We start from the raw sequence: 26,662 nt of genomic DNA, 5'->3' as shown, positions 1-26,662 counted from the left end.
GGAGTGAGTGTGAGGGGGTCAGTGTGACGGTGATAGAGCGAGTATGAGGGGGTCAGGTGGACGGTGACGGAGTGAGTGTGAGGGGGGCAGTGTGTGTGTGATGGATTGAGTGTGAGGGCCTCATAGTGTCTGTGACTGGGTGAGTGTGAGGGGGTCTGGATGACAGTGATGGAGTGAGTGTGAGCGGGTCAGTTTGACAGCGATGGAGTGAGTGTGAAGGGGCCAGGGTGACAGTGATGGAGTGAGTGAGAGGGGGACAGGGTGACGGAGAAGGAGTGAGTGTGAGGGGATCAGTGTGACGGTGATGGAGTGAGTGTGAGGCGGTCAGGGTGAAGTTGATGGAGTGAGTGTGAGGGGATCATGGTGAGGTGACTGAGTGAGTGTGAGGGGGTCAGTGTGACGGTGATGGAGAGAGTGTGAGCGGATCAGAGTGACGGTGATGGAGTGAGTGTGAGGAGGTCAGGGCGATTGTGATGGAGTGAGTGTGAGGCGGTCAAGGGTGAGGGTGATGGAATGAGTGTGAGGGGATCATGGTGAGGTGACTGAGTGAGTGTGAGGGGGTCAGTGTGATGGTGATGGAGAGAGTGTGAGGGCGTCAGTATGACAGTGATGGAGTGAGAGTGAGGGGATCAGTGTGACAGTGATGGAGAGTGTGTGAGGGCGTTAGAGCGAGGGTGATGGAGTGAGTGTGAGGGGGTCAGGGTGACGGGGATGGAGTTAGTGTAAGGGGATCAGTGAGACGGTAATGGAGTGAGTGTGACAGAATCAGGATGATGGTGATGGAGTGAGTGGGAGAGGGGTCAGAATGACGGTGACTGAGTGAGGGTGATGAGGTCAGTGTGACAGTGATGGAGTAGGCGTAAGGAGGTCAGGGCGACGGTGATGGAGCGAGTGTGAGCGGGTCAGGTTGATGGTGATGGAGAGAGTGTGAGGGGGTCAGGGTGACGGTGATGGAGAGAGTGTGAGGCGGTCAGGGTGAAGTTGATGGAGTGAGTGTGAGGGGATCATGGTGAGGTGACTGAGTGAGTGTGAGGGGGTCAGTGTGACGGTGATGGAGAGAGTGTGAGCGGGTCATGTTGATGGTGATGGAGCGAGTTTGAGGAGGTCAGGGCGACGGTGATGGAATGAGTGTGAGCGGGTCAGGTTGATGGTGATGGAGCGAGTGTGAGGGGGTCAGTGTGACGGTGATGGAGAGAGTGTGAGGGGGTCAGTGTGACGGTGATGGAGTGAGTGTGAGGGGGTCATGATGGCGGTGATTGAGCGAGTGTGAGGGGATCAGAGTGACGGTGATGGAGTGAGTGTGAGGGGATGAGGGTGAAGGTGATGGAGAGAGTGTGAGGGGGTCAGGGTGACGGTGATGGAGTGAGTGTGAGGGGGTCAGGGTGACGGTGATGGAGCGAGTGTGAGGGGATCAGGGTGACGGTAATGGTGTGAGTGTAAGGGTGTCTGGTTGACGGAGATGGAGTGTGTGTGAGGGGGTCATGGTGACAGTTACGGAATGAGTGCGAGGGGGACAGTGCGACGGTGACGGATTGAGTGTGTGGGGGGCAGTGTGAGTGTGATGGACTGAGTGTGAGCGACTCATAGTGTCTGTGACTGGGTGAATGTGAGGGGGTCAGGGTGACGGTGATGGAGTGAGTGTGAGGGGATCAGGGTGACGGTAATGGTGTGAGTGGACTGAGTATGAGGCGGTCGGGGTGATGGTGATGGAGAGAATGTGAGGGGGTCAGCGTGGAGGTGATGGAGTGAGTGTGAAGGGGTCATAGTGACTGTGACTGGGTGAGAGTGAGGGGGTCAGTGTGACAGTTTGGAGTGTGTGTGAGGGGGTAAGCGTGGTGGTGATGAAGTGAGTGTGAAGAGGTCAGGGAGACAGTGATGGAGTGAGCGTGATGGGGACATAGTGACATTGACTGGGTGAGTGTGAAGGGATCTGGATGACAGTGATGGAGTGAGCATGAGGGTGTCATAGTGACTGTGACTGGGTGTGTGTGAGGGGGTCAGGGTCACGGTGATGGAGTGAGTGTGAGGATGTCAGGGTGACACTGATGGAGTGAGTTTGAGGGGTTCAGGGTGATGTTGGCGGAGTGTGCATGAGAGGGTCAGTACGACGATGATGGAGTGAGTGTGAGAGTGTCAGGTTGACGGTGATGGAGTGAGCGTGATGGGGACATAGTGACATTGACTGGGTGAGTGTGAAGGGATCTGGATGACAGTGATGGAGTGAGCATGAGGGGGTCATAGTGACTGTGACTGGGTGTGTGTGAGGGGGTCATGGTGACGGTGATGGAGTGAGTATGAGAGGGTCAGGGTGACAGTGATGGAGTGAGCGCGAGGGCATCAGTGTGACGGTGATGGAGTGAGTGTGAGGGCGTCAGTGTGACAGTGATGGAGTCATTGTGAGGGCATCACTGTGACGGTGATGGAGTGAGTGTGAGGGCGTCAGTGTGACAGTGATGGAGTGATTGTGAGGGCATCAGTGTGACAGGGATGGAGTGATTGTGAGGGCGTCAGTGTGACAGTGATGGAGTGATTGTGAGGGCGTCAGTGTGACAGTGATGGAGTGATTGTGAGGGCATCAGTGTGACGGTGATGGAGTGATTGTGAGGGCGTCAGTGTGACAGTGATGGAGTGATTGTGAGGGCATCAGTGTGACGGAGATGGAGTGAGTTTGAGGCGGTCTGGGTGAGGGTGTTGGATTGAGTGTGAGGGGGTCTGTGTGACGGTGATGGAGTGAGTGTGAGGGCGTCAGTGTGACAGTGATGGAGTGAGTTTGAGGCGGTCTGGGTGAGGGTGTTGGAGTGAGTGTGAGGGGGTCCGGGGGACGGTGATGGAGCGAATGTGAGGGGGTCAGGGTGACGGTGATGGAGTGAGTGTGAGGTGATCAGGGTGACGGGGATGGAGTGAGTGTGAGAGGGTCAGGGTGACGGGGATGGAGTGGGTGTGATGGGGACATAGTGACTGTGACAGGGTGAGTGTGAGGGGATCATGGTGACGGTGATGGAATGAGTGTGAGGCGGTCACGGTGAGGGTGATTGTGTGAGTGTGAGTGGGCCAGGGTGACAGTGATGGAGTGAGGGTGAGGGCGCCAGTGAGACAGTGATGGTGAGTGTGAGGGGATCAGTGTGATGGTGATGGATTGAGTGTGAAGGGATCTGGATGACAGTGATGGAGTGAGCATGAGAGGGTCATAGTGACTGTGACTGGGTGTGTGTGAGGGGGTCATGGTGACGGTGATGGAGTGAGTATGAGAGGGTCAGGGTGACAGTGATGGAGTGAGCGCGAGGGCATCAGTGTGACGGTGATGGAGTGAGTGTGAGGGCGTCAGTGTGACAGTGATGGAGTCATTGTGAGGGCATCAGTGTGACGGTGATGGAGTGAGTGTGAGGGCGTCAGTGTGACAGTGATGGAGTGATTGTGAGGGCATCAGTGTGACAGTGATGGAGTGATTGTGAGGGCGTCAGTGTGACAGTGATGGAGTGATTGTGAGGGCGTCAGTGTGACAGTGATGGAGTGATTGTGAGGGCATCAGTGTGACGGTGATGGAGTGATTGTGAGGGCATCAGTGTGACGGTGATGGAGTGAGTGTGAGGGAGTCAGTGTGACAGTGATGGAGTGAGTTTGAGGCGGTCTGGGTGAGGGTGTTGGAGTGAGTGTGAGGGGGTCCGGGGGACGGTGATGGAGCGAATGTGAGGGGGTCAGGGTGACGGTGATGGAGTGAGTGTGAGGTGATCAGGGTGACGGGGATGGAGTGAGTGTGAGAGGGTCAGGGTGACGGGGATGGAGTGGGTGTGATGGGGACATAGTGACTGTGACAGGGTGAGTGTGAGGGGATCATGGTGACGGTGATGGAATGAGTGTGAGGCGGTCACGGTGAGGGTGATTGTGTGAGTGTGAGTGGGCCAGGGTGACAGTGATGGAGTGAGTGTGAGGGCGCCAGTGAGACAGTGATGGTGAGTGTGAGGGGATCAGTGTGATGGTGATGGAGTGAGTGTGAGGGGATCAGGGTGACGGTTATGGAGTGAGTGTGAGCGGGTCAGGTTGACAGCGATGGAGTGTGTGTGAGTGCGTCAGGGTGAACGTGATGAGTGAGTGTGAGGGGCTCACAGTGTCTGTGACAGGGTGAGCGTGAGGGGGTCAGGGTGAGGGGGATGGAGAGAATGTGAGGGGGTCAGCATGGCGTGACGAAGTGAGTGTGAGAGTGTCAGGGTGACAGTGATTGAGTCAGTGTGAGGGGGTCAGGGTGAAGGTGATGGAGTGAGTGTGAGGATGTAAGGGTGAAGGTGATGGAGTGAGGGTGAGGGGTTCAGGGTGATGTTGGGGGAGTGTGCATGAGAGGGTCAGCACGACAATGATGGAGTGAGTGTGAGAGTGTCAACGTGACGGTGCTGGAGTGAGTGTGAGGTGGTCATTGTGATGGAGATGCAGTGGGTGTGAGGAGGTCAGGGTGACGGTGATGGAGTGAGTGTGAGGGGGTCAGTGTGACGGTGATGGAGTGAGTGTGAGGCGGTCAGGGTGACGGAGATACAGTGAGTGTGAAGGGATCCAGGTGACAGTGATGATGTGAGTGTGAGGGGGTCAGGGTGATGTTGAAGGAGTGAGTGTGAGAGTGTCAGGGTGACGGTGATGAAGTGAGTGAGAGAGGGTCAGGGCGACGGTGATAGAGTGAGTCTGAAGGCGTCAGTATGATGGAGATGGAATGAGTCTGAAGGTGTCAAGGTGACAGTGATAGAGTGAGTGTGAGACTATCAGGGTGAGTGTGAGGGGGTCAGGGTGATAGTGATGGAGTGAGTGTGAGGGGGTCAGGGTGACAGTGGCGGAGCGAGTGTGAGGGGCTCGTCGTGTCTGTGACTGGGTGAGTGTGAGGGGGTCATTGTGAGGGTGATGGAGGGAGTGTGAGGGGGACAGGGTGACGGAGATGGAAGGAATGTGAGTTGGTCAGGGGACGGCGATGGAGTGAGTGAAAGGGGGTCCGGTTGACGGTGATGGAGTGAGTGTGAGGGTCAGGTTGAGAGCGATGGAGTGAGTGAGAGTGCGTCAGGGTGAGCGTGATTTAGCAAGTGTGAGGGGGTCAGGTGACGGTGATGGAGTGAGTGTGAGGGGATTATGGTGATGGTGATGGAGTGCGTGTGAGGGGATTATGGTGATGGTGATGGAGTGCGTGTGAGGGGATCACAGTGTCTGTGACTGGGTGAGTGTGAGGACATCAGGGTGAGGGTGATGGAGTGAGTGTGAGGGAGTAAGAGTGTGACGGTGATGAAGTGAATGAGAGTGGGTTAGTGTGACAGTGATGGGGTGAGTGTGAGGGGGGGTTAGGGTGACGAAGATGGAGTGAGTGTGATGGGGTCAGTGTGACGGTTTGGAGTGAGTATGAAGAGGTCAGGGAGACGGTGATGGAGTGAGCGTGATGTGGACATAGTGACTCTCACTGGGTGAGTGTGAGGGGATCAGGGTGACAGTGATGGAGTGAGTGCGAGGGGGTAAGTGGGACAGTGATGGTGTGATTGTGAGGGGATCAGTGTGACGGTGATGGAGTGAGTGTGAGGCGGTCAGGGTGAGGGTGATAGAGTGAGTGTGAGGGGTCAGGGTGACAGAGATGGAGTGAGTGTGAGGAGGTCAGGGAGTCGGTGGTGGAGTTAATGTGAGGGGGTCATGGTGACGGTGACAGAGAGTGTGAGGGGATCAGGGTGACGGTGATGGAGTGTGTGAGAGTGCGTTAAGGTAATGGTGATGGAGTGAGTGTGAGGGGGTCAGGGTGAGGGTGATTAAATCAGTGTGAGGGGGTCAGGGTGACGGTGATGGAGTGAGCGTGAGTGTGTCAGGGTCACGGTGATAGAGTGAGTGTGAGGGAATCGAGGTGACAGTGATGGTGCGAGTGTGAGGGTTTCAGGGTGACAGTGAGGAAGTGTGAGGGGTAAGGGTGAGGGTGATGGAGTGAGTGTGAGGGGGTCAGGGTGACGGGGATGGGGTGGGTGTGACCGGTTCAGGGTCACGGTGATAGAGTGAGTGTGAGGGTATCAAGGTGACAGTGATGGTGTGAGTGTGAGGGGTTCAGGGTGACAGTGACTGGATAAGTGTGAGGGATTCAGGGTGACGGTGATGGAGTGAGTTTGAGGAGGTCAGGGAGTCGGTGGTGGAGTTAATGTGAGGGGGTCATGGTGACGGTGACAGAGAGTGTGAGGGGATCAGGGTGACGGTGATGGAGTGTGTGAGAGTGCGTCAGGGTGATGGTGAAGGAGTGAGTGTGAGGGGGTCAGGGTGACATTGATGGAATGAGTGTGAGGGGGTCAGGGTAACGGAGATGGAGTGCGTGTGAGGGGGTCAGGGTGATGGGGTGAGTGTGAGGGGGTCATGGTGACTGAGATGGAGTGAGTGTGCGGGGGTCAGGGTGACAGTGATGCAGTGAGTGTGAGAGGGTCAGGGTGACGCTGATGGAGTGAGTGTGAGGCGGTCACGGTGAGGGTGATGGTGTGAGTGTGAGTGGGCCAGGGTGACAGTGATGGAGTGAGTGTGATGACGCCAGTGTGACAGTGATGGTGAGTGTGAGGGGATCTGTGTGACGGTGATGGAGTGAGTGTGAGCGGGTCAGGTTGACAGCGATGGAGTGAGTTTGAGTGCGTCAGCGTAAGCGTGATGGAGCGAGTGCAAGGGGGTCAGGGTGACGGCAATGGAATGCGTGTGAGGGGGTGAGCGTGATGGTGATGGAGTGATTGTGAGGGGATCATGGTGACGGTGATGGAGTGAGTGTGAGGGGCTCATAGTGTCTGTGATGGGTGAGTGTGAGGGGGTCAGGGTGACGGTGATGGAGTGAGTGTGAGGGGGTCAGGATGACGGTGCTGGATAGACTGTGAGGAGGTCAGTGTGATGGTGATGGAGTGAGCGTGAGGGGGTCAGTGTAATGTGATGGAGTGAGTGTGAGGGGGTCAGGGAGACGGTGGTGAAGTGAGTGTGAGGGGCTTACAGTGTCTGTGACTGGGTGAGCGTGAGGGGTCAGGGTGAGCGGGATGGAGAGAATGTGAGGGGTCAGCATGGCGGTGATGAAGTGAGAGTGAGAGTGTCAGGGTGACAGTGATGGAGTGATTGTGAGGGGTTCAGGGTGATGTTGGCGGAGTGTGCATGAGAGGGTCAGTACGACGATGATGGAGTGAGTGTGAGAGTGTCAGGGTGACGGTGCTGGAGTGAGTGTGAGGGGATCAAGTTGGCAGTGATTTGAGTCTGTGTGAGGGGGTCAGGGTGACGGTGATGGAGTGAGTGTGAGGATGTCAGGGTGACACTGATGGAGTGAGTGTGAGGGGTTCAGGGTGATGTTGGCGGAGTGTGCATGAGAGGGTCAGTACGACGATGATGGAGTGAATGTGAGAGTGTCAGGGTGACGGTGCTGGAGTGAGTGTGAGGGGGTCATTGTGACGGAGATGCAGTGGGTGTGAGGAGGTCAGGGTGACGGTGATGGAGTGAGTGTGAGGGGGTCTGGTGGATGGTGATGGAGTGAGTGTGAGGGGCTCAGTGTGACGGTGATAGAGCGAGTCTGAGGGGGTCAGGTGGACGGTGACGGAGTGAGTGTGAGGGGGGCAGTGTGAGTGTTATGGAGTGAGTGTGAGGGGCTCATAGTGTCTGTGACTGGGTGAGTGTGAGCAGGTCTGGATGACGGTGATGGAGTTAGTGTGAGAGAGGCAGGGTGGTGGTGGTGGACTGAGTATGAGGCGGTCAGCGTGAGGGTGATGGAGTGAGTGTGAGAGGATCAGGGTGACAGTGATGGAGTGAGTGTGAGCGGGTCAGTTTGACAACGATGGAGTGAGTGTGAAGGGGCCAGTGTGACAGTGATGGAGTGAGTGAGAGGGGGACAAGGTGACGGGGAAGGAGTGAGTGTGAGGGGATCAGTGTAACGGTGATGGAGTGAGTGTGAGGCGGTCAGGGTGAGGTTGATGGAGTGAGTGTGAGGGGATCATGGTGAGGTGACTGAGTGAGTGTGAGGGCGTCAGTGTGACAGTGATGGAGTGAGAGTGAGCGGATCAGAGTGATGGTGATGGAGTGAGTGTGAGGAGGTCAGGGCGATGGTGATGGAGTGAGTGTGAGGCGGTCAAGGGTGAGGGTGATGGAATGAGTGTGAGGGGATCATGGTGAGGTGACTGAGTGAGTGTGAGGGGTCAGTGTGATGGTGATGGAGAGAGTGTGAGGGCGTCAGTGTGACAGTGATGGAGTGAGAGTGAGGGGATCAGTGTGACAGTGATGGAGAGAGTGTGAGGGCGTTAGTGCGAGCATGATGGAGTGAGTGTGAGGGGGTCAGGGTGACGGGGATGGAGTGAGTGTGAGGGGATCAGTGAGACGTTAATGGAGTGAGTGTGACAGAATCAGGATGATGGTGATGGAGTGAGTGTAAGAGGGGTCAGAGTGGCGGTGACTGAGTGAGGGTGATGAGGTCAGTGTGACAGTGATGGACTGGGCGTGAGGAGGTCAAGGCGACGGTGATGGAGTGAGTGTGAGCGGGTCAGGTTGATGGTGATGGAGCGAGTGTGAGGGGGACAGGGTGACGGTGATGGAGAGAGTGTGAGGGGGTCAGGGTGACGGTGATGGAGAGAGTGTGAGGGGTTCAGTGTGACGGTGATGGAGTGAGTGTGAGAGGGTCATGATGGCGGTGATTGAGCGAGTGTGAGGGGATCAGAGTGACGGTGATGGAGTGAGTGTGAGGGAATGAGGGTGAAGGTGATGGAGTGAGTGTGAGGGGGTCAGGTTGATGGTGATGGAGCGAGTGTGAGGGGATCAGGGTGACGGTAATGGTGTGAGTATAGGGAGGTCAGGGTGACGGAGATGGAGTGAGTGTGAGGGGGTCATGGTGACAGTTACGGAATGAGTGTGAGGGGGACAGTGCGACGGTGACGGATTGAGTGTGAGGGGGCAGTGTGAGTGTGATGGACTGAGTGTGAGCGGCTCATAGTGTCTGTGACTGGATGAGTGTGAGGGGGTCAGAGTGACGGTGATGGAGTGAGTGTGAGGGGATCAGGGTGACTGTAATGGTGTGAGTGGACTGAGTATGAGGCAGTCGGGGTGAGGGTGATGGAGAGAATGTGAGGGGGTCAGCGTGGCGGTGATGGAGTGAGTGTGAAGGGGTCAAAGTGACTGAGACTGGGTGAGAATGAGGGGGTCAGGGTGACAGTTTGGAGTGTGTGTGAGGGGGTAAGCGTGGTGGTGATGAAGTGAGTGTGAAGAGGTCAGGGAGACGGTGATGGAGTGAGCGTGAGGGAGACATAGTGACATTGACTGGATGAGTGTGAAGGGATCTGGATGACAGTGATGGAGTGAGCATGAGGGGGTCATAGTGACTGTGACTGGGTGTGTGTGAGGGGGTCAGGGTCACGGTGATGGAGTGAGTATGAGAGGGTCAGGGTGACAGTGATGGAGTGAGCGCGAGGGCATCAGTGTGACGGTGATGGAGTGATTGTGAGGGGATCAGTGTGACGGTGATGGAGTGAGTTTGAGGCGGTCTGGGTGAGGGTGTTGGAGTGAGTGTGAGGGGGTCCGGGGGACGATGATGGAGCGAATGTGAGGGGGTCAGGGTGACGGTGATAGAGTGAGTGTGAGGGGGTCAGGGTGACGGGGATGGAATGAGTGTGAGGCGGTCACGGTGAGGGTGATTGTGTGAGTGTGAGTGGGCCAGGGTGACAGTGATGGAGTGAGCGTGAGGGCGCCAGTGTGACAGTGATGGTGAGTGTGAGGGGATCAGTGTGATGGTGATGGAGTGAGTGTGAGGGGATCAGGGTGACGGTTATGGAGTGAGTGTGAGCGGGTCAGGTTGACAGCGATGGAGTGTGTGAGAGTGCGTCAGGGTGAGCGTGATGGAGTGAGTGTGAGGGGGCTCACAGTGTCTGTGACAGGGTGAGCGTGAGGGGGTCAGGGTAAGCGGGATGGAGAGAATGTGAGGGGGTCAGCATGGCGTGACGAAGTGAGTGTGAGAGTGTCAGGGTGACAGTGATTGAGTCAGTGTGAGGGGGTCAGGGTGAAGGTGATGGAGTGAGTGTGAGGATGTAAGGGTGAAGGTGATGGAGTGAGGGTGAGGGGTTCAGGGTGATGTTGGGGGAGTGTGCATGAGAGGGTCAGCACGACGATGATGGAGTGTGTGTGAGAGTGTCAAGGTGACGGTGCTGGAGTGAGTGTGAGGTGGTCATTGTGATGGAGATGCGGTGGGTGTGAGGAGGTCAGGGTGACGGTGATGGAGTGAGTGTGAGGGGGTCAGTGTGACGGTGATGGAGTGAGTGTGAGGGGGTCAGGTGGACGGTGATGGAGTGAGTGTGAGGGGGTCAGGTGGACGGTGATGGAGTGAGTGTGAGGGGGTCAGGTGGTCGGTGATGGAGTGAGTGTGAGGGGGTCAGTGTGACGGTGATGGAGTGAGTGTGAGGCGGTCAGGGTGATGGAGATACAGTGAGTGTGAGGGGATCAAGGTGACAGTGATGATGTGAGTGTGAGGGGGTCAGGGTGATGTTGAAGGAGTGAGTGAGAGAGTGTCAGGGCGACGGTGGTGAAGTGAGTGAGAGAGGGTCAGGGCGACGGTGATAGAGTGAGTCTGAAGGCGTCAGTATGATTTTGATGGAATGAGTCTGAAGGTGTCAAGGTGACAGTGATAGAGTGAGTATGAGACTGTCCGGGTGACGGTGATGGAGTGCGTTGGAGGGCGTTAGTGTGATGGTGATGGAGTAAGTGTGAGGGGGTCAGGGTGACGGCGATGGAATGCCTGTGAGGGGGTCTGGACGACGGCGATGGAAAGCGTGTGAGGGGGTCAGCGTGGCGGTGATGGAGAGAGTGTGAGGGGTTCAGAGTGACGGTGATGGAGTGACTGTGAGGGGGTCAGTGTGACGGTGATGGAGTGAGTATGAGGCGGTAAGGGTGAGGGTGATGGAGTGAGTGTGAGGGGATCGTGGTGACGGCGACAAAGAGAGGGTGATGAGGTCAGTGTGACAGTGATGGAGTAGGCACGAGGAGGTCAGGGGGACGATGATGGAGTGAGTGTGAGCGGGTCAGGTTGACAGCGATGGAGTCAGTGTGAGTGTGTCAGTGCGAGCGTGATGGAGTGAGTGTGACAGAATCAGGGTGATAGTGATGGAGTGAGTGTGAGGGGGTCAGGGTGAGCGTGATGGAGTGAGTGTGAGGGGGTCAGGGTGACAGTAATGGAGTGAGTGTGAGGGGGTCAGGGTGACAGTGGCGGAGTGAGTGTGAGGGGCTCATAGTGTCTGTGACTGGGTGAGTGTGAGGGGGTCATTGTGAGGGTGATGGAGTGAGTATGAGGCTGTGACGGTGATGGAGTAAGTGTCAGGGGGTCAGGGTTACAGTGATGGGTTGAGTGTGAGGGGGTCAGGGTGACGGAGATGGAAGGAATGTGAGTTGGTCAGGGGACGGCGATGGAGTGAGTGCAAGGGGGTCCGGTTGACGGTGATGGAGTGAATGTGAGGGTCAGGTTGAGAGCGATGGAGTGAGTGAGAGTGCGTCAGGGTGAGCGTTATGTAGCAAGTGTGAGGGGGTCAGGTGACGGTGATGGAGTGAGTGTGAGGGGATTATGGTGACGGTGATGGAGTGCGTGTGAGGGGCTCACAGTGTCTGTGACTGGGTGAGTGTGAGGGGGGTCAGGGTGAGGGTGATGGAGTGAGTGTGAGGGAGTAAGAGTGTGACGGTGATGAAGTGAATGAGAGTGGATCAGGGTGACAGTGATGGGATGAGTGTGAGGGGGGTTAGGGTGAGGAAGATGGAGTGAGTGTGAGGGGGTCAGTGTGATGGAGATAGAGTGAGTGTGATGGGGTCAGAGTGACGGAGATGGAGTGAGTGTGAGGGGGTCAGGTTGACGGTGATGGAGTGAGTGAGAGGGGGTCAGGGTGACGTTGATGGAGTGAATGGGAGAGGGTCAGGGTGACGGTGATGGAGTGAGTGTGAGCGGGTCAGGGTGACGCCGATGGATAGAGTGTGAGGGGGTCAGGTTGACAGCGATGGAGTGAGTGGGAGGGGGTCAGATTGACAGTGATGGAGCGTGCGGGGGGGGGGGGTCAGGTTGGCGGCGATGGAAAGCGTGTGAGGGCATCATTGTGGCGGTGATGGAGTGAGTGTGAGGGGTTCAGGGTGACGGTGATGGAGTGAGTGTGAGGGGGTCAGTGTGACGGTGATGGAGTGAGTGTGAGGGTCAGGTTGAGAGCGATGGAGTGAGTGAGAGTGCGTCAGGGTGAGCGTGATGTAGCAAGTGTGAGGGGGTCAGTGTGATGGAGATAGAGTGAGTGTGATGGGGTCAGAGTGACGGAGATGGAGTGAGTGTGAGGGGGTCAGGGTGACGGTGATGGAGTGAGTGAGAGGGGGTCAGGGTGACGTTGATGGAGTGAATGGGAGAGGGTCAGGGTGACGGTGATGGAGTGAGTGTGAGGGGGCCAGGGTGACAGTGATGGAATGAGTGTGAGCAGGTCAGGGTGACGGCGATGGATAGAGTGTGAGGGGGTCAGGGTGACGTTGATGGAGTGAATGTGAGAGGGTCAGGGTGACGGTGATGGAGTGAGTGTGAGCGGGTCAGGGTGACGGCGATGGATAGAGTGTGAGGGGGTCAGGTTGACAGCGAAGGAGTGAGTGTGAGGGGTCAGGGAGAGTGTGATGGAGTGAGTGTGAGGCGGTCAGGGTGACGGAGATACAGTGAGTGTGAGGGGATCAAGGTGACAGTGATGGTGTGAATGTGAGGATGTCAGGGTGATGTTGAAGGAGTGAGTGTGAGAGTGTCAGGGCGACGGTGATAGAGTGAGTATGAGGGTGTCAGGATGATGGTGATGGAGTGAGTATGAGGAGGTCAGGGTGACAGTGACGGAGTGAGTGGGGGGGGGTCAGATTGACAGTGATGGAGCGTGCGGGGGGGGGTCAGGGTGACGGCGATGGAAAGCGTGTGAGGGAGTCATTGTGGCGGTGATGGAGTGAGTGTGAGGGTGTCAGGATGACAGTGGTTGAGTGAGCGTGAGGGGGGCATCGTAACTGTGACTGGGTAAGTGTGAGGGGGTCATGGTGAGGGGATGGAGAGAATATGAGAGGGTCAGGGCGACGGTGATGAAGTGAGTGTGAGAGTGTCAGGGTGACGGAGTTGGGGTGAGTGTAAGAGATTCAGGGTGACAGTGATTGAGTCAGTGTGATGGGGTCATGGTGACGGTGACGGAGTGAGTGTGAGGGGGTCAGGGTGACGGTGATGGAGTGAGTGTGAGGGGTTCAGGGTGATGTTGGCGGAGTGTGCATGAGAGGGTCAGTACGACGATGATGGAGTGAGTGTGAGAGTGTCAGTTTGCCGGTGCTGGAGTGTGTGTGAGGCGGTCATTGTGACGGAGATGCAGTAGGTGTGAGGAGGTCAGGGTGACGGTGATGGAGTGAGTGTGAGGGGGTCAGGTGGACGGTGATGTAGTGAGTGTGAGGGGATCAGGTAGACGGTGATGTAGTGAGTGTGAGGGGGTCAGGTGGACGGTGATGGAGTGAGTGTGAGGGGGTCAGTGTGACGGTGATGGAGTGAGTGTGAGAGTGTCAGGGTGACGTTGATGAAGTGAGTGAGAAAGGGTCAAGGCGACGGTGATAGAGTGAGTATGAGGGGGTCAAGATGATGGTGATGGAATGAGTGTGAAGTTGTCAAGGTGACAGTGATACAATGAGTGTGAGACTGTCAAGGTGACGGTGATGGAGTTGGTGTGAGTGGGTTAGTGTGACTGTGATGGAGTGAGTGTGAGTGGGTCAGGATGAAGGTGATGGAGTGAGTGGAGGAGGGTCAGGGTGACAGTGATGGAGTGAGTATGAGGGTGTCAGGGCGACGGTGATGGTGTGAGTGTGAGGGGGTCAGGTGGACGGTGATGGAGTGAGTGTGAGGGGGTCAGGTGGACGGTGATGGAGTGAGTGTGAGGGGGTCAGTGTGACGGTGATGGAGTGAGTGTGAGGGGGTCAGGTGGACGGTGATGGAGTGAGTGTGAGGGGGTCAGGTGGACGGTGATGGAGTGAGTGTGAGGGGGTCAGGTGGTCGGTGATGGAGTGAGTGTGAGGGGGTCAGTGTGACGGTGATGGAGTGAGTGTGAGGCGGTCAGGGTGATGGAGATACAGTGAGTGTGAGGGGATCAAGGTGACAGTGATGATGTGAGTGTGAGGGGGTCAGGGTGATGTTGAAGGAGTGAGTGAGAGAGTGTCAGGGCGACGGTGGTGAAGTGAGTGAGAGAGGGTCAGGGCGACGGTGATAGAGTGAGTCTGAAGGCGTCAGTATGATTTTGATGGAATGAGTCTGAAGGTGTCAAGGTGACAGTGATAGAGTGAGTATGAGACTGTCCGGGTGACGGTGATGGAGTGCGTTGGAGGGCGTTAGTGTGATGGTGATGGAGTAAGTGTGAGGGGGTCAGGGTGACGGCGATGGAATGCCTGTGAGGGGGTCTGGACGACGGCGATGGAAAGCGTGTGAGGGGGTCAGCGTGGCGGTGATGGAGAGAGTGTGAGGGGTTCAGAGTGACGGTGATGGAGTGACTGTGAGGGGGTCAGTGTGACGGTGATGGAGTGAGTATGAGGCGGTAAGGGTGAGGGTGATGGAGTGAGTGTGAGGGGATCGTGGTGACGGCGACAAAGAGAGGGTGATGAGGTCAGTGTGACAGTGATGGAGTAGGCACGAGGAGGTCAGGGGGACGATGATGGAGTGAGTGTGAGCGGGTCAGGTTGACAGCGATGGAGTCAGTGTGAGTGTGTCAGTGCGAGCGTGATGGAGTGAGTGTGACAGAATCAGGGTGATAGTGATGGAGTGAGTGTGAGGGGGTCAGGGTGAGCGTGATGGAGTGAGTGTGAGGGGGTCAGGGTGACAGTAATGGAGTGAGTGTGAGGGGGTCAGGGTGACAGTGGCGGAGTGAGTGTGAGGGGCTCATAGTGTCTGTGACTGGGTGAGTGTGAGGGGGTCATTGTGAGGGTGATGGAGTGAGTATGAGGCGGTGACGGTGATGGAGTAAGTGTCAGGGGGTCAGGGTTACAGTGATGGGTTGAGTGTGAGGGGGTCAGGGTGACGGAGATGGAAGGAATGTGAGTTGGTCAGGGGACGGCGATGGAGTGAGTGTGAGGGGGTCAGGTGGACGGTGATGTAGTGAGTGTGAGGGGGTCAGGTAGACGGTGATGTAGTGAGTGTGAGGGGGTCAGGTGGACGGTGATGGAGTGAGTGTGAGGGGGTCAGTGTGACGGTGATGGAGTGAGTGTGAGAGTGTCAGGGTGACGTTGATGAAGTGAGTGAGAAAGGGTCAAGGCGACGGTGATAGAGTGAGTATGAGGGGGTCAAGATGATGGTGATGGAATGAGTGTGAAGTTGTCAAGGTGACAGTGATACAATGAGTGTGAGACTGTCAAGGTGACGGTGATGGAGTTGGTGTGAGTGGGTTAGTGTGACTGTGATGGAGTGAGTGTGAGTGGGTCAGGGTGAAGGTGATGGAGTGAGTGGAGGAGGGTCAGGGTGACAGTGATGGAGTGAGTGTGAGGGGGTCAGGGTGACGGTGATGGAGTGAGTGTAGGAGGGCCAGGGTGACAGTGATGGAGTGAGTGTGAGGGGGCCAGGGCAACTGTGATGGAGTGAGTATGAGGGGTCAGGGTGACGGTGATGGAATGAGTGTGACAGAATCGGGGTGATGGTGATGGAGTGAGTGTGATGGGGTCAGTGTGATGGTGATGGAGTAGGTGTGAGGGGGGTCAGGTTGACAGCGATGGAGTGAGTGAGAGTGCATCAGGGTGAACGTGATGGAGCGAGTGTGAGGGGGTCAGGTGACGGTGATGGAGTGAGTGTGAGTGGATCACAGTGTCTGTGTCTGGGTGAGTGTGAGGGGGTCAGGGTGAGGGTGATGGAGTGAGTGTGAGGGGATCAGCATGGCGGTGATGGAGTGAGTGTGAGGGTGTAAAGGGTGTCGGAGTTGGGGTGAGTGTGAGAGGTTCTGGGTGATAATGATTGAGTCAGTGTGAGGATGTCAGGGTAAACATAATGGAATGAGTGTGAGGGGGTCATGGTGACGGTGACGGAGTGAGTGTGAGGGGGTCAGTGTGACAGTGTTGGAGTATGAGGCGGTCAGGGTGTGGGTGATGGAGTTAGTGTGTGGGGGTCAGAGTGACGGAGATGGAGTGAGTGTGATGGGGTCAGGGAGACGGTGGTGGAGTGAGTGTGAGGGGATCACGGTGATGGTGATGGAGTGAGTGTGACAGAATCAGGGTGATGGTGAAGGAGTGAGTGTGAGGGGGTCAGGGTGAGCGTGATTTAGTGAGCGTGAGGGGGTCAGGGTGACAGTGATGGAGTGAGTGAGAGTGGGTCAGGGTGACAGTGGTGGAGTGAGTGTGAGGGGCTCATAGTGTCGGTGACTGGGTGAGTGTGAGGGGGTCATGGTGACGGTGATGGAGTGAGTGTGAGGCGGTCAGGGTGACGATGATAGAGTGAGTGTGAGGGGGTCAGGGTGACGGTGATGGTGAGAGTGTGATGGTGATGGAGTGAGTGTGAGGGGTCAGGGTGACGGCGATGGAATGAGTGTGAGGGGGTCAGGTTGACAGCTATGGAGTGAGTGTGAGTGCTTCAAGGTGACCGTGATGGAGCGAGTGTGAGGGGCTCATAGTGTCTGTGACTGCGTGAGGGTGAGGGGGTCAGGTTGACGGTGATGGAGTGAGTGTGAGGGATCAGGGAGAGTGTGATGAGGTGAGTGTGAGGAGGTCAAGGTGACGGTGATGGAGTGAGTGTGATGGGGACATAGTGACTGTCACTGAGTGAGTGTGAGGTGGTCAGGGTGACGGTGATAGAATGAGTGTGAGGGGGTCAGTGTGACAGTGTTGGAGTATGAGGCGGTCAGGGTGTGGGTGATGGAGTGAGTGTGAGGGGGTCAGAGTGATGGAGATGGAGTGAGTGTGATAGGGTCAGCATGACGGTGATGGAGTGAGTGTGAGGGGATCACGGTGATGGTGATGGAGTGAGTGTGACAGAATCAGGGTGATGGTGAAGGAGTGAGTGTGAGGGGGTCAGGGTGACGGTGACTGAGTGAGGGTGATGAGGTCAGTGTGACAGTGATGGAGTGAGTGTGAGCGGGTCAGGTTGACAGCGATGGAGTCATTGTGAGTGTGTCAGTGCGAGCGTGACGGAGTGAGTGTGAGGGGGTCAGGGTGAGCGTGATTTAGTGAGCGTGAGGGGGTCAGGGTCACAGTGATGGAGTGAGTGAGAGTGGATCAGGGTGACAGTGGTGGAGTGAGTGTGAGGGGTTCATAGTGTCGGTGACTGGGTGAGTGTGAGGGGGTCATGGTGGCGGTGATGGAGTGAGTGTGAGGCGGTCAGGGTGACGATGATGGAGTGAGTGTGAGGGGGTCAGGGTGACGGTGATGGTGTGAGTGTGCTGGTGTCAGTGTGAGGGTGATGGAGTGAGTGTGAGGGGGTCAGGGTGACGGCGATGGAATGAGTGTGAGGGGGTCAGGTGGACAGCTATGGAGTGAGTGTGAGTGCTTCAAGGTGACCGTGATGGAGCGAGTGTGAGGGGCTCATAGTGTCTGTGACTGCGTGAGTGTGAGGGGGTCAGGTTGACGGTGATGGAGTGAGTGTGAGGGATCAGGGAGAGTGTGATGGGGTGTTTGTGAGGGGGTCAAGGTGACGGTGATGGAGTGAGTGTGATGGGGACATAGTGACTGTCACTGAGTGAGTGTGAGGGGGTCATAGTGACGATGATGGAGTGAGTATGAGGTGGTCACGGTTAGGGTGCCTGAGTGAGCATGAGGAGGTCAGTGTGATGGTGATGGAGTGAGTGTGAGAGGGTCAGCGTGACGGTGATGGAGTGAGTGCGAGGGGGTCATGGTGACGGTGACTTAGTGAGTGTGATTGGGTCAGTGTGATGGTGATAGGGTAGGTGTGAGGGCGTCAGGGCGATGTGATGGAGCGAGTGTGAAGTGTTCAGCGTGATGGTGATGGAGCGAGTATGAAGGGGTCAGCATGACGGTGATGGAGCGAGTGTGAGGGGGTCAGGGTGAGCGTGATGGAGTGAGTGTGAGAGGGTCAGGGTGATGGGGATGGAGCGAGTGTGAAGGGGTCAGCATGACGGTGATGGAGCGAGTGTGAGGGGGTCAGGGTGACTGTAATGGAGTGAGTGTGAGAGGGTCAGCGTGACGGTGATGGAGTGAGTGCGAAGGGGTCATGGTGACGGTGACTTAGTGAGTGTGATGGGATCAGTGTGATGGTGATAGGGTAGGTGTGAGGGCGTCAGCGCGATGGTGATGGAGCGAGTGTGAGGGGGTCAGGGTGACGGTGATGGAGTGAGTGTGAGGGGGTCAGGGTGAGCGTGATGGAGTGAGTGTGAGAGGGTCAGGGTGATGGGGATGGAGCGAGTGTGAAGGGGTCAGCGTGACGGTGATGGAGCGTGTGTGAGGGGGTCAGGGTGACTGTAATGGAGTGAGTGTGAGGGGGTCAAGGTGAGCGTGATGGAGTGAGTGTGAGAGGGTCAGGGTGATGGGGATGGAGCGAGTGTGAAGGGGTCAGGGTGACGGTGATGGAGTGAGTGTGAGGGGGTCAGGGTGAGCGTGATGGAGTGAGTGTGAGAGGGTCAGGGTGATGGGGATGGAGCGAGTGTGAAGGGGTCAGCGTGACGGTGATGGAGCGTGTGTGAGGGGGTCAGGGTGACTGTAATGGAGTGAGTGTGAGGGGGTCAGGGTGAGCGTGATGGAGTGAGTGTGAGAGGGTCAGGGTGATGGGGATGGAGTGGGTGTGATGGGGACATAGTGACTGTGACAGGGTGAGTGTGAGGGGGTCATGGTGACTGTAATGGAGTGAGGATGAGGCGGTCACGGTGAGGGTGCAGGTGTGAGTGTGAGTGGGCCAGGGTGACAGTGATGGAGTGAGTGTGAGGGCGTCAGTGTGACAGTGATGGTGAGTGTGAGGGGATCAGTGTGATGGTGATGGAGTGAGTGTGAGGGAGTCAGGGTGACGGTGATGGAATGAGTGTGACAGAATCAGGGTGATGGTGATGGAGTGAGAGTGATGGGGTCAGTGTGACAGTGATGGAGTAGGTGTGAGGGGGTCAGGGCGACGGTGATGGAGTTAGTGCGAGCGGGTCAGGTTGACAGGGAAGGAGTGAGTGTGAGTGCATCAAGGTGAGCGTGATGGAGTGAGTGTGAGGGAGTCAGGGTGACGGGGATGGAGTTGGTGTGAAGGAGTCAGGGTGACGGTGATGCCATGGGTGTGAGTGGTTCAGGGTGAGGGTGATAGAGTGAGTGTGAGTGAATCAGAGTGTCAGTGATGGAGTGAGTGTGAGGGGGTCATAGTGACTGTGACTGGGTAAGTGAGAGGGTGTCATGGTGACGGTGATGGAGTGTGACGGGGTCATAGTGACTATAACTGGGTGAGTGTGAGGGGGTCAGGGTGACGGGTTTGGACTGTGTGTGAGGGGGTCACCATGGCAGTGATGAAGTGAGTGTGAAGAGGTCAGGGATACGGTGATGGAGTGAGTGTGATGGGGACATAGTGACTGTCACTGGGTGAGTGTGAGGGGGTCAAGGTGACGGTGATGGAGTGAGTGTGATGGGGACATATTGACTGTGACTGGGTGAGTGTGAGGGGGTCATAGTGACGATGATGGAGTGAGTATGAGGCGGTCACGGTGAGGGTGACGGAGTGAGCGTGAGGAGGTCAGTGTGATGGTGATGGAGTGAGTGTAAGCTGGTCATGGTGACGGTGACTTAGTGAGTGTGATGGGGTCAGTGTGACGGTGATAGGGTAGTTGTGAGAGCATCAGGGCGACGGTGATGGAGCGAGTGTGAAGGGGTCAGCGTGATGTTGATGGAGTGAGTGTGAGGGGGTCAGGGTGACGGTGATGGAGCGAGTGTGAGGGGGTCAGGGTGAGCGTGATGGAGTGAGTGTGAGAGGGTCAGGGTGATGGGGATGGAGTGACTGTGACAGGGTGAGTGTGAGGGGGTCATGGTGACTGTAATGGAGTGAGGATGAGGCGGTCACGGTGAGGGTGTAGGTGAGAGTGTTAGTGGGCCAGGGTGACAGTGATGGAGTGAGTGTGAGGGCGTCAGTGTGACAGTGATGGTGAGTGTGAGGGGTTCTGTGTGACGGTGATGGAGTGAGTGTGATGGGGTCAGTGTGACGGTGATGGAGTAGGTGTGAGGGGGTCAGGGCGACGGTGATGGAGTGAGTGCGAGCGGGTCAGGTTGACAGGGAAGGAGTGAGTGCGTCAAGGTGAGCGTGATGGAGTGAGTGTGAGGGGGTCAGTGTGACGGTGATGGAGTGAGTGTGAGGGCTTCAGTGTGACGGTGATGGAGTGAGTGTGAGGGCTTCAGTGTGACGGTGATGGAGTGAGTGTGAGGGGATTATGGTGACTGTGATGGAGTGAGTGTGAGGGGGTCATAGTGACTGTGACTGGGTGAGTGTGAGGGGGTCAGAGTGATCGGTTTGGAGTGAGTGTGAGGGGGTCAGCATGGCGGTGGTGAAGTGAGTGATAAGACGTCAGGGAGACGGTGATGGAGTGAGCGTGATGGGGACACAGTGACTTCCACTGGGTGAGTGTGAGGGGATCAGGGTAACAGTGATGGAGTGAGTGTGAGGGGGTCAGGGTGACGGTGATGGAGTGAGTGTGAGGGGGTCAGGGTGACGGTGATGGAGTGAGTGTGAGGGGGTCATAGTGACTGTGACTGGGTAAGTGTGAGGGGGTCAGTGTGAGGGGGATGGAGAGAATGTGAGGGGGTCAGGATGACCGTGATGGAATGAGTGTGAGGCGGTCCGGTTGAGGGTGATGGAGTGAGTGTGAGGGAGTCAGGGTGACGGTGCTAGAGAGAGTGTAAGGGGGTCAGGGTGACGGCGGTGATGGAATGAAAGTGAGTGGGACAGGGTGACGGTGATGGAATGAGTCTGTGGCGGTCCGGTTGAGGGTGATGGAGTGAGTGTGAGGGGCTCATTGTGTGTGTGACTGGGTGAATGTGAGGGGGTCAGGGTGACGGTGATGGAGTGAATATGAGGCGGTAAGGGTGAGGGTGATGGAGAGAATGTGAGGGTGTCAGCGTGGCGGTGATGGAGTGAGTGTGAGAGGGTAATGGTGATGGAGATGGAATGAGTGTGACAGAGTCAGGGTGACGGTAATGGAGTGAGTGCGAGGGGGTCATGGTGATGGTGACGGAGTGAGTGTGAGGGGGTCAGGGTGAGCTTGATGGAGTGAGTGTGAGGGGGACATGGTGATGGTTACGTAGTGAGTGTGAGGGGATCAGTGTGACGGTGATGGAGTGAGTGTGAGGTGGTCAGGGTGAGGGTGATGGAGTGAGTGTGAGGTTGTCAGGGTGACGGTGATGGAGTGAGTGTGAGGGGGTCAGAGTGAGCGTGATGGAGTGAGTGTGAGGGGGTCAGGGTGACGGTGCTGGAGTGAGTGTGAGGGTGTCAGGGTGACAGGGATGGAGTGAGTGTGAGGGTGTCAGGGTGACGGTGATGGAATGAGTGTACGGGGTCAGGAAGACAGTGGTGAAGTGAGTGTGAGGGGCTTATAGTGTCTGTGACTGCGTGAGTGTGAGAGGGTCAGTGTGATGGAGATGGAGTGAGTATGAGGGGGTCAGGGTGACGGCGATGGAATGCATGCGAGTGGGTCATGGTGACAGTGATGGTGTGAGTGGGAGAGGGTCAGGGTGACAGTGATGGAGTTAGTGTGAGAGGGTCAGGGTGACAGTGATGGAGTGAGTGTGAGAGGGCCAGGATGAAAGTGATGGAGTGAGTGTGAGAGGATCAGGGCGACAGTGATGGAGTGAGTTTGAGGTAGTCAGCATGACGATGATGGAGTGAGTGTGAAAGGGTTAGGGTGATGGTGATGGAGTGAGTGTGAGGGTGTCGGGGTGACAGTGATGGAGTGAGTTGAGTGGGTCTGTTTGTTGATGATGGAGTGAGTGTGAGGGGGTTAGGGTGATGGTGATGGAGTGAGTGTGAGGCTGTCAATGTGAGTGTGATGGAGTGAGTGTGAGGGGGTCAGGGTGACAGTAATGGACTGAGTGTGAAGGGGTCAGAGTGACAGTGATGGAGTGAGTATGAGTGATTCAGGGTGACCGTGATGGAGTGAGTGTAAGTGGGTCAGAGTGACAGTGATGGAGAGAGTGTGAGTGGGTCAGAGTGACAGTGATGGAGAGAGTGTGAGGGGGTCAGAGTGACGATGATGGAGTGAGTATGATGGGGTCTCGGTGATGGGGATGGAGTCAGTGTGAGAGGTTCAGGTTGACGTTGATGGAGTGAGTGTGAGGGGGTCAGATTAACCAGGTTGGAATGATAGTGAGGGGGTCAGGGTGACGGTGATGGAGTGAGTGTGAGTGGGTCGAGGTGACAGTAATGGAGTGAGTGTGAGAGGGTCAGGATGACGATGTGGAGTGAGTGTGAAAGGGTCAGGGCGAAGGTGATGGAGTGAGTGTGAGGGGGTCAGGGTGACAGTGTGGAAGTCAGTTTGAGGGGTCAGAGTGAGTGTGAAAGGGTCAGGGTGACGGTGATGGAGTGAGTATGGGGGGTCAGGGTGATGGGGATGGAGTGAATATGAGGGGGTCAGGGTGACGGTGATGGAGTGAGTGTGTTGGCGTCAGGGTGATGGTGATTGAGGCAGTGTGAGGGGATCAGGGTGACGGTGATGGAGTGAGTGTGAGGATTTCAGGGTGCTGGAAATGGGGTGAGTGTGAGTGGGTCAGGGTGACGGTGAGGGAGCAAGTGTGAGGGTGTAAGTGTGACGGCGATGGAATGAGTGTGAGGGGGTTAGGGTGATGGCGATGGAATGAGTGTGAGGGGGTCAGGGTTACGGTGATTGGGTCAGTGTGAGAGGGTCGGGGTGATGGTGATGGAGTGAGTTTGAGGGTGTAAGTGTGACGGTGATGGAGTGACGGTGATGGGTTCAGGGTGACTGTGATGGAGTGAGTGTGAGGGGTTCACTGTGATGGAGATATACGCACACAGCCTGGGACTGACTCACACACACACACAGCCTGGGACTGACTCACTGACTCTCACACACACACAGCCTGGGACTGACTCACTGACTCACACACACACACAGCCTGGGACTGACTCCCTCAAACACACACACCAAGCCTGGGACTCAGTCACTCACACACACACAGCCTGGGACTCACTCACTCACTCACACACTTTGGGTTTCCCTTAAACACTCTGGGACATTCTGTGATTCTCTCTTACACTCGGCGATTCCCTTACACACCGTAGGACTCTGGGATTCTCTCACACACACTCTGGGCATACTCACACACTCTGGGACACTGTGATTCTCTCTCACACTCTGGGATTCCGTTACACACTCCAGGACACTATGGGATTCTCTGACACAGTCTGGGATTCTCTCACACAACCTGGGACTCTCTCAGACAACCTGGGACACTGAGACCCTCTCCCACTCACTGTGGGACCCACTCCCACACACTCTGGGACACTGTTATTCTCTTACGGACATTGGGATTATCTTGCACACTCGGGGAATCTCTCACACACTCTGGGACACTCTGGGATTGTCTCTCACATTCTGGGACTCCCTCACACACACTCTGGGATTCTCTCACACACTCTAGGCATCGCTTACACACTTTGGGACACTCTAGGATTCCCTTACGCAATTTGGGACGCTCGGACCCTCGCCCACACACTCTGGGACTCCCTCACACACTGGGACACAATGGGATTCTCTCATACACTCTGGAACTCTCTCACACACTCTGGGACACTGTGATTCTCTTACACTCACTGGGATTCTCTCACATACTCTAGCATACTCGCGGAATCTCTCTAACATTCGGGGATTCCCTTACACACCATGGGACTCTGGGACTCTCTCTCTCTCACTGTGGGATTCCGTTACACACTCTGGGATTCTCTCTCACACTCTGGGACTCTCTGGGATTCTCTCACACATTCTAGGAATCCCTAACACACTCTGGGACACTGGGATTCCCTTACGCAATCTGGAACACTGGGACCCTCGCCCACACACTCTGGGATTCCCTAACGCAATCTGGGACTCTCATTCCCTCACACACACTCTGGGACAATGGGATCCTCTCCCACACATTCTGGGATTCCCTTACACACTCTGGGACCCTCTCCCACATACTCTGGGATTCTCTCTCACACTCTGGGACACTCTGATTCCCTTGCACACTCTGGGACTCGCAAACACACTCTGGGACACTCTCACACACTCCGGGATTCCCTTACATACTCTGGGACACTGGGACGCTCTCCCACACACTCTGGGTACACACTCTGTGATTCCCTCACACACTCTGGGACACCCTCTCGCGTGCGCGCGCCCCCCCACCCCGAGACACTCTCTCTCACGTATGAAACCGTGTTCCCCACCACAAGAGATGCTCTCGCGCGCAAACCCCCCACCCACACCCCAGTACGCTCTCTCGCGCGCACACACTCTGGGACATTCTGTGATTCTCTCTTACACTTGGGGATTCCCTTACACACCATGGGACTCTCTCACACAATCTGGGACTCCCTGGGACCCTCCCTGGGGGTGGGGGCCACCTGTAAATAGAGGTACATTCCTCCCAGTGCCTTGGAGCCCCCTGTGAACACTGACACATTCCCCCTGCCAACCCCCCTCGGAGCCCCCTGTGAACACTGACACATTCCCCCTCCCACCCCCCTCAGAGCCCCCTGTAAACACTGACACATTCCCTCTGCCCAACCCCCTCGGAGCCCCCTGTAAAAACTGACACATTCCCCCTGCCCACCCCCTTCAGAGCCCCCTGTAAACACTGACACATTGCCCCCAACCCCCTTGGAGCCCCCTGTAAACACTGACACATTCCCCCCACCCCCCTTGGAGCCCCCTGTAAACACTGACACATTCCCCCTGCTCACCCCCCTCGGAGCCCCCTGTAAACACTGACACATTCCCCCTGCCCACCCCCCTCGGAGCCGCCTGTAAACACTGACACATTCCCCCTGCCCACCCCCCTCGGAGCCACTTGTAAACACTGACACATTCCCCCTGCCCACCCTCCTCGGAGCCCCCTGTAAACACTGACACATTCCCCCCACCCCTCTCGTACCCCCTGTAAACACTGACACATTTCTCCCCCTCTCGGAGCCCCCTGTAAACACTGACACATTCCACCCCCCACCTCAGAGCCCCCTGTAAATACTGACACATTCCCCTCCCCCTTGGAGCCCCCTGTAAACACTGACACATTCCAACCCCACCTCAGAGCCCCCTGTAAACACTGACACATTCCCCTCCCCCTCGGAGCCCCCTGTAAACACTGACACATCCCCCCCACCTTGGGATCCCCTAGGGGGCTCCGAGGGGGGTTGGCAGGAGGAATGTGTCAGTGTTCACAGGGGGCTCCCAAGGTGTAAACACTGACACATTCCCCCCACCCCTCTCGGTGCCCCCTGTAAACACTGACACAGTCCCCACACCCCTCTCGTACCCCCTGTAAACACTGACACATTCCTCCCCCTCTCGGAGCTCCCTGTAAACACTGACACATTCCCCCCACCCCTCTCGGAGCCCCCTGTAAACACTGACACATTCCCCCCATCCCTCTCGGAGCCCCCTGTAAACACTGACAAATTCCCCCCACCCCCCTCGGAGCCCTCTGTAAACACTGACATATTCCCCCCCCCCCCCCCCCCCCCCCACCCCTCTTGGAGCCCCCTGTAAACACTGACACATTCCTCTGGTGTATTAATCCATTCCTAAAAGTTTGTATAAACATCCCTGCAACCACGATAAATCAGCTTCTCTGAAGCTCCCACTCACAATGAAAGCTATAGCCCCCTCTACAAATGGGGGAAATGAACAATCCAAATGATACCCTTCCATTTCCTACACCAAAGCAGTAACTACTCTTCAGCTGACAATCTGAGCCTCCAGTGAATCTCTCTATCCTAGCAATTAACTGAGTAAATGATTAAAGAAATATCCGTTCTGATCCTGACAGACAACTTTTCAGGGACTCCCCCGAGGGAAAATGTAGATATTGGGTATCTCTTGGATTGTCCCAACTGTTGGAAGGTTTCTCCATCAAGATCCTCTGATTCAGAGTCCAGAAGCCGGGATGTGTGGAAGGACAGGACTGTGTGAGCTACTGTATACCACATCTGACTGTGTCAGTCACAAAAATAAATCTCTCGGTTTGAGTCCTGTCATGGTCATTGAGGATCAGTAATGGACGTCTGATTCCCTGTCTGGAAGAAAATCTTCCTGTTTTGCAAGATCAACATTTTAAATTGAATATTCCCATGTATCAGAACTGCCTACAGAGTTAGCGATGAACAATGGACCCTAATTTATACCCAGACATCAATGAGACCAGAAAGAGTCCTTGCTGTTTCAATAGCGCAATCACAGTGCCACAGTCAAGCAAATAAGAGGATTGTTTCTCCAAAACATACTTCAACCACACGGACAGATCGATACCATTTAGCCTCAGGGATCTGACCACAGCTTAATAACTCTCTTTGTTCAGCTTAAAAGTTACATCAAATGCAAAACATTAACTCTGCTTCTCTCTCTCTACAGTTGCGGCCAGTCTGTTTCAAATTTCCAGCAGCCACAGCATTTGTGTTCATTTCGTAACATCATCGTCAACTTTTCAGAACTCACTCAGTTTCTGCAACATCTTTTGATCCACTTAGTATCGCAAACATTGCAAATTATTCTCTGGAATGTAGTCAGTA

At 56.0% G+C, this 26,662-nt stretch overlaps 1 long non-coding RNA gene across 5 annotated transcripts in view; it reads right to left on the bottom strand.

Moving 5' to 3' along the window:
- The window catches only part of LOC148139966 (uncharacterized), an 88,928-nt gene that overhangs the window by 52,924 nt on the left and 9,342 nt on the right, over nucleotides 1–26,662 (bottom strand). The gene's annotated exons all lie outside the window — the stretch shown is intronic.

The sequence above is a fragment of the Chiloscyllium plagiosum genome, unplaced genomic scaffold (assembly GCF_037043375.1).
Source record: "Chiloscyllium plagiosum isolate Xiang-an unplaced genomic scaffold, Cpla_swu_hap1 HiC_scaffold_36, whole genome shotgun sequence".
Taxonomy (NCBI): domain Eukaryota; kingdom Metazoa; phylum Chordata; class Chondrichthyes; order Orectolobiformes; family Hemiscylliidae; genus Chiloscyllium; species Chiloscyllium plagiosum.
This window is presented reverse-complemented; position numbering and strand designations above follow the sequence as displayed.